This window comes from Rattus norvegicus, chromosome 3, assembly GCF_021556685.1.
Source record: "Rattus norvegicus strain SHRSP/BbbUtx chromosome 3, alternate assembly SHRSP_T2T, whole genome shotgun sequence".
In the NCBI taxonomy this organism is placed as follows: domain Eukaryota; kingdom Metazoa; phylum Chordata; class Mammalia; order Rodentia; family Muridae; genus Rattus; species Rattus norvegicus.
This window is the reverse complement of record NC_141536.1, coordinates 153,444,174-153,451,351: the sequence shown is the minus strand read 5'-3', so window position 1 is coordinate 153,451,351 and position 7,178 is coordinate 153,444,174.

Here is a 7,178-nt window from a genome sequence, read left to right as displayed (position 1 = left end):
TTCCAGAGGACCTGAGTTCAATTCCCGGCAGCTCACAACCATCTGTAATGGGATCTGATGACCTCTTCCGGTGCTTCTGAAAACAGCTACAATGTGCTCATATATATTAAGTAAATCTTTAAAAAGAAAAAGACTGGCTGTAAGTAAAGCTGTAGCATATTTTCTTAATTAGTTGTTGATATGGGAGGGGCCAGCCTATTTTGAATTGGGGGGGGCACCCCTGGGCTGGTAATCCTGGGTTCTACAGGAGAGCACACTGAGTAAGCTAAAGCAAGCCAGTAAGCAGTACCCTATGACCTCTGCATGACCTCTCCATGACCTCTGCTCCTGCCTCCAGGCTCCTGCCTTGGTTGGGTTCTGGTCCTAACTTTCCAAGTGATGCAGAAGTGTTAAGTCAAATAACCCTTTCCTTGACAAGCTGCTTTGATCTCAGTGTTTCACCTCAGCATCTGTAACCCTGGGGCTCGATTCTTGCTTTTCCAAGCTTGACGTAGCGTTATTTCTTTCTTTCTTTCTTTCTTTCTTTCTTTCTTTCTTTCTTTCTTTCTTTCTTTTTTAGATTTATTTATTTATTATATATAAGTGCACACTGTAGCTGTCTTCAGATACACCAGAAGAGAGCATCGGATCTCCTTACAGATGGTTGTGAGCCACCATGTGGTTGCTGGGAATTGAACTCATAACCTCTGGAAGAGCAATCAGGTGCTCTTAACCGCTGAGCCATCTCTCCAGCCCCCAGCATTATTTCTTTAACGATACCATGTTGGGTGCTGTGTTCATATCTTTTGATGTTCATTCCCCTGCAGTATCTCACTGAAATTTGGAGTTTCCGATGCTCAGTCCATACCCAACAGAGCCTGATAACCACACAGAGGGCCTGGAGGGTGGGTAACAGGCAGCCTGACAGACCTTCGGGGAACACAGGGCACCACTCTGCAAGACAGGAGGGTAGAGACTGAAGAAAAATACATCAAGATTAACAACATTCTGGTGAGAAGATGACCTGTGACCTCCACAGCACACAGTGACAAGCATCCACACACACAGATAATGTGAGTGGGGGTGGAGGGTGCTTCAAGACAGGGTTTCTCCATGTAGCCCTGGCTATCCTGGAACTAGCTCTGTAGTCCAGGCTTGCCTCAAACTCACAGAGATCTGTCAACCTCTTCCTCCCAAGAGCTGGGATTAAAGACATGCACAACTATGCCTGGAAAAAATGGAGTATTTTTTTTAAATCAATACATTAAAGAAGTCATTTGGCATAGAAAGACTGGAAGTCCTCCCCCCAACCTGGTCTACATACAATGAACAGATTCTCAGCCCAGCATATTTGAGACATACCTCTCCAGCTCACTAGCTTGTCCGCTCCCTTTCTCAGGAGCACCCCTTTTTGAAACTGTATCTGCCGGCAGCTTTTTAAATAAAAATTATGTGTATGCATGTATTTATCTGAGTTTATGACCATGGGTGGAGTCCTCTAGAGTCTGCTGTGAGCCCAGCTGAATTCGAAGATCACTACGAATCCTGTGTACTCAACTGTTAAGCCCTTTCTCTAGTTCTTCCTTTTATAACCAACAGCTCTATTTCTATATCTGCCCATGAATTCCTGGCCCAATCTTTTGTCCTGGGATGCACGAAACCTGTGCAAGTGCGTTACCGCTCAGACCTAAGCCTGTATCACCCTGTCTTTGCACTGGCTACCTACTCTGGCTGGCATTTCCAAGTGCTCACGGGACCCACAGGCTAGACTTAGCCTACACCAAGTCGCCAGCCAGAGGCCCTGACCCAGGCAGAGTCAGCGGGCTCCCCCTGCTGTAAGGCTCAGGAAATGAGTGGACAGACCTGGCATTCCTCCATGAGAACCGCCTCTGGGGCTCATTTAAGCCCTACTCCACTGAGACATGAATAATTGCCTTCTCTCCTGGATCCAAAAGCCTAACACAGATATTCTAATGGCTCCCATTTCTGGATCCCTTGTTAGGGATGGCGAGGAGTCTGCTAGATTCAGACTGTCCACTAATCACTCTGTGACCTCTGGCAAGACACTGGACCTCTGGGTGACTCAATTTCGGGAACAAAATAGAGACAGTCTGTCACCCAGCTCAGAGGCCTGCTCTGAGGATGAGAGGCAAAATGTAAGCTGTTGAAAGTGATACCCAGCATGCAGCCAGGATTAGTCCCAGTGAGGTGCCAGACCCGGAGCTAATGAGTGCAAGGCCACAGAGGGCTACAGGCTACATCCTTTTTAGTTATTTAAGAAAAAGGGTGCTAGGAATCGAACCCAAAAGAGCAGCCTTAACCATTGAGCCGTCTCTCCAGCGCCTAGCCAACATTCTTTTTCTTGATCGTACCGTCTAATGTCACGGCTCAACGAAGCAGGGGGACTTATGTGAACCCCTACTTTACTGAAGAGGGCGTAGGCACAGAGAGACTAAGCATATCAAGGTGACAGGGCCAGCTTTGAGCTGAGGTAAGTGTACCAGCAGCCACTCCTAAACCGCTGTGTCCCCAAGTGCTCATGAGACAGGCAGTGGCCGATATCTGAATGGGAAAAGAAGTCTCAGACAGGAGACACGACATAGGTCATAGAGCTAATTAGCACTGGAGCCTGGCCTGGACTTGACCCAGTTCTGTCTCCCCACGTTGTCTCGTGTAATGCCATGACAACCGAGCAGGAGTGATGACCCTGCCTGTGACACACGAGGACACTGACTGACCTGTGAGGTTGACCCGCTCAGAGCCACAGGACAAGTATGCAGGGAGCTTTGTGTTGGAGGCAGACGTTGGGGCTGGGGCCCAGCACATTCTCCGTGCCTCACTGCAATTCCCTGCCTTATCTTGTCTTTGTGATCATCCTCTCAGGCTCCAGGGTAGCCACGTGCTTCCAGGCCAGAGAACAGCTGTCAAAGGCCCCTGACAGGCTGCCGCTTAGCCCAAGCCTGGCCTCGTCGTCCATCTTCCTGGCGTACTCGCTTTTGTGCTGCTGTGATAGAACGCTCCGAGAAAAGCAACTTGAGTTTCATTGTGGCTCAGTTGAAGATACAGAGGATCCTGGGGAGTGGGGAAGCCAAGGCAGCAAAAACCCGGAGCAACTGGTCACGTTGCGAGAGCAGTTAGGCAGAAGGAAGGAGCGGATGCTTTTGTTCAGTCACCTTCCTCCTTTGTATGAAGGTCAAGACTTTGTCCAGGGAATGGTACTGTCCCCTAACCAGGATAATCCCTTCCAGGAAGCTCAGACTTCCTTACCAGGCTGCTTGTCTCCTGTCAGGTTGATAATGTTACATCGCCGCTGGCTTCTGGAGGCAGCTCGCACAGGAGGCCCCAGGAAGTGGAGGAGAGGATCCAGAATGGAGTGCACATACAGATCACTTCTGCACAGCCTCGGTGAGCTTGCCTTTCCCAGAATTCTTCATTCGTCTCTGTGCTCTGTACCATGGAGGCGGCTTCAAGGATAAAAGATAGTGCAGTGTGTTCAGCCTCTGTCGCACCATTGTGGATGTCTCCACAGGTCCAGAAGACCCCACCATCACTTCCAAGGTGGTCTCCTGAACTGTGTAACACTGCCGGACTGGGCTGATATGCTGTGGTATCTGGGGCAGAGGGGACGGTCCCAAAGCACTGGGCATCTAGGCAGAATAGTGTCGACCATCACTAACCTGGTCCTTGTTTGGTGACTCAGTGGAGATGGGTTGTGCCCTCACTCTGCCAGTGTCTGAGCTCTGTAATGGAGCTACAGCAAAGCAGATGTGACCCAGGCTCCCCGTTCAGGTGTGTGACGTCACTCTGTGTCGACACTAAGCAAATGCAGGCCATGTATGTTGCATCACTAAACTTTTGCAGATGCCGTGTGATACATTAATATCATCCCAAGGTTAGAGGTGAGGGGACGGAGCAGTCAAGAGACCCTCATCCCGGGGTTGGGGATTTAGCTCAGTGGTAGAGCGCTTGCCTAGCAAGCGCAAGGTCCTGGGTTCGGTCCCCAGCTCCGGAAAAAAAAAAAAAAAGAGAGAGAGAGAGAGACCCTCATCCCACCCCAGTGTGGAGCCTGCTCCAGAGCCCAGGACTTAGTTCTTAGCTGCCATGTTCCTGCCTTCCACTCCTCAGGATTACCAGTGCTGTTCCAAGCCAAGATGAGTGGGGGCTGTCCCAGGTCAGGCTGGGCATAAACGTAGTTCCTCAGCTATTTGGGCCTTGGTTTGGTGTGGTTTTCCTGGCATTCTCTATGCCAAGTCATCCTACCGAGAGCTGATTCATACAACAATCGCTTCTGGGCTGGGGAGGTAGCTCAATGTGCTTGCTAGCCTGCACGAAGCCCTGGGTTTTACCAGGGATAGCACCACAGAAAACCAAGTGTCGCACCACAGCCTTGTAATCCCAGAACTCAGAAGGCACAGGCAAGATGATCAAAAGTTCAAGGCCATCCTTGTCTATGTAAGGAGCTCAAGACCAGCCTGGACCTCGTGAGATCCCGTCTCAACAACAAACTCTAGGGAACAGAGAAAAAAGCAAACCCAGGTCTAGCTCAGTCTGCTGGAGACACTGGACGGTCACCGGCAGCGACACGAACTATGACAGGCAGAGGCACATAGAGGGCATCAAGGGAACTTATAATCCATTTATTATATTACATCCACTACAGAGAAATTCCAGTTCCAGGCCAGCCTGTTCAGCAGAGTGGTGGGCCAGCCAAGGCTATCTAGTGAAACCCTGTCTCACATATATTTGTGTGCGAATGAACAAATAATTATTATTACTATATAATACAATATAGCAGTGGTTAAACAGATGTGTGGTCTCCTGAGCCTACAAACTTCACTAACTGTTGAGGATACCATAGGCAAGAGATGGAAAAAGAGGCAAATCTTGCCTCTGTCACTTGTCTTCTTGCCATCGGGAGAAACGTTTGCCTCTGTGTCACCGCCTTTAGGAATTGCCATCACATGCAAAAACTGTCCAATCTCAGTCCATTTTCTGGTCCTGAGGCCCCTTCCCCCACAAGCCCACCTTCCTCCAGTGCTGAAAGATGCCGGAGAAACCAAAGGCAGTCTCCATTTCACACCACGGGGAGTCGACCTTAGGGGCTCATTATCCCAAGCGGGAGTGCAGTTTGGGGCTATAAATAGGTCTTTAACAACAGGTTTAACTCAACCCTAGTGGCCTGGAGAGAAATAGTGACTAGCAACAGTGCGCCTGCCTGGCCTCAGCTCCGTGGTAGTGGTATCTCGGGCAAGCAATGGACGGGGGCACTGAAGTGATAGTAAGGAGATAACCAGGACTCCACCGGGTGAACTCCTGAGCGCACGACTCTGGTCAGTCTCCTCAGGTGTCACAGCCATGTTAGGAGTATCTAAGGACCCACCTGTGATTGCAGCACACAGCGCATTTGCAGCACCTGGTGAGGGCTCAGTAAGCACCTGTTATGACAGCGCAGCCATCTCCTGCAGAAGATCCGGCCTGGAGTCCGCTAGACCAGATGTTGGGTGCCTTTTCCTGGGAGACATGAACCAACATCTGCTCACTCCAGATATGGACAGCAAACCAAAGGAGCAGCTCTCCTCCAGTCTATCTTGGTGAACCAAGTTCACCGAGTTCACTGGGGTTGCTATGGGTAACTCCAAGGCATTGCATCTCAAAAGCCCACCCCATGGATGATTCACAAATGCTGTGCCTTCAGGGCTCTGGCCTAGCTTGCAGGCAGCTCGGCTGAAGAGACTCCCCTCCCCCAGCAGGTATGTAGGATTTGTATAACCTTGGTAGGGGGGTCTCAAGAGTTTTTCCACTTTGAGTTTCCTGGACCTTATGAGTTTTGTTTCCTGAGCCTCGGAGGTTCCATTTGCTAATGCCTCGATGGCTTGCATCCAAAACAAGACAGGTCTTTAGAAGTAGGGTCTCACACCTCATTCTGCCGTGTCTGTTCCTTAAGATTTCCATTACTGTGATGGAACAGAGCACCATATCCAAAAAACAATTTGGAGGAGAAGGTTTATTTGGCTCACACTTCCACATCGATGTTCATCATCAAAGAAAGTCAGGGCAGAGGTTGGCGAGATGGCTCAGCAGTGAAGAGCACTGGCGGCTCTTCCAGGGGTCCTGAGTTCAAATCCCAGCAACCACGAGGTGGCTGGCAACCATCTACAAGGGGATCTGGGATATGTGGGTGTACAGGTGCCAGAGTACTCATAAATAAATAAGTAAACAAACAAACAAACTCAAGCAGGGCATAAACTTGGAAGCGGGAGCTGATGCAGAGGCCATGGAGAAGTGCAGTTTACTGGCTTGCTCTAGCTTGCTCAGACGGCTTTCTGATAGAACCTAGGACCACCAGCCCAGGGATGGCACCATACGCAATGATTTGGGCTCTTACCCAATCAATCACTGATTAAGAAAAATGCCCTATGGGCTTTTGTAGAGTCCAATGTCATGGAGACATTTTCTTTCTTTTTTTTTTTTTCTTTCTTTTTTTTTCTTTTTTTTTTTCTTTCTTTCTTTTTTTTTCGGAGCTGGGGACCAAACCCAGGGCCTTGTGCTTGCTAGGCAAGCGCTCTACCACTGAGCTAAATCCCCAACCCCCATGGAGACATTTTCTTTCTTTTTTTTTTTTTTTTTTTTTGGTTCTTTTTTTCGGAGCTGGGGACCGAACCCAGGGCCTTGCGCTTCCTAGGCAAGCGCTCTACCACTGAGCTAAATCCCCAACCCGAGACATTTTCTTAATTGAGGTTCCCTCCTCTCAGATGACTTTCACTTGTATTGACAAAAAAACTATCCAGTACACGACAACAGTTTTTACTGTTTTGGAGGCCTCAGAGGACTCCATGTCCAGAAATGTATAGAGGTAGTCCACCCCTGGCACTGGGGTTTCCACTCAACAGTATATGGCTTCTGGGGGTGTCTTTCCCAAGCCATAAGCTGCTGCAGTCATTCTTCCTTCCTGTTGATTTTGTTCTTTCAGACATTCTCCCAGATCTGTAAGATGCTCAGGGTTAGCACTGTGTACTGAACTCTTTCTGTAGAGGGTGGGCAGGGGCTCTGAAGGCTCTACCAACTGTTCCAGGAAAATGATAATTCATCTTTGGCAGCTAATGGAATACTAAAAAAGAAACACTAGCAAGGCCCAACGCAGCAAGAAAAACCTATTGTTTGTATCAATTATTTCTTTAAAAAAAAAAAAAAAAACCTGT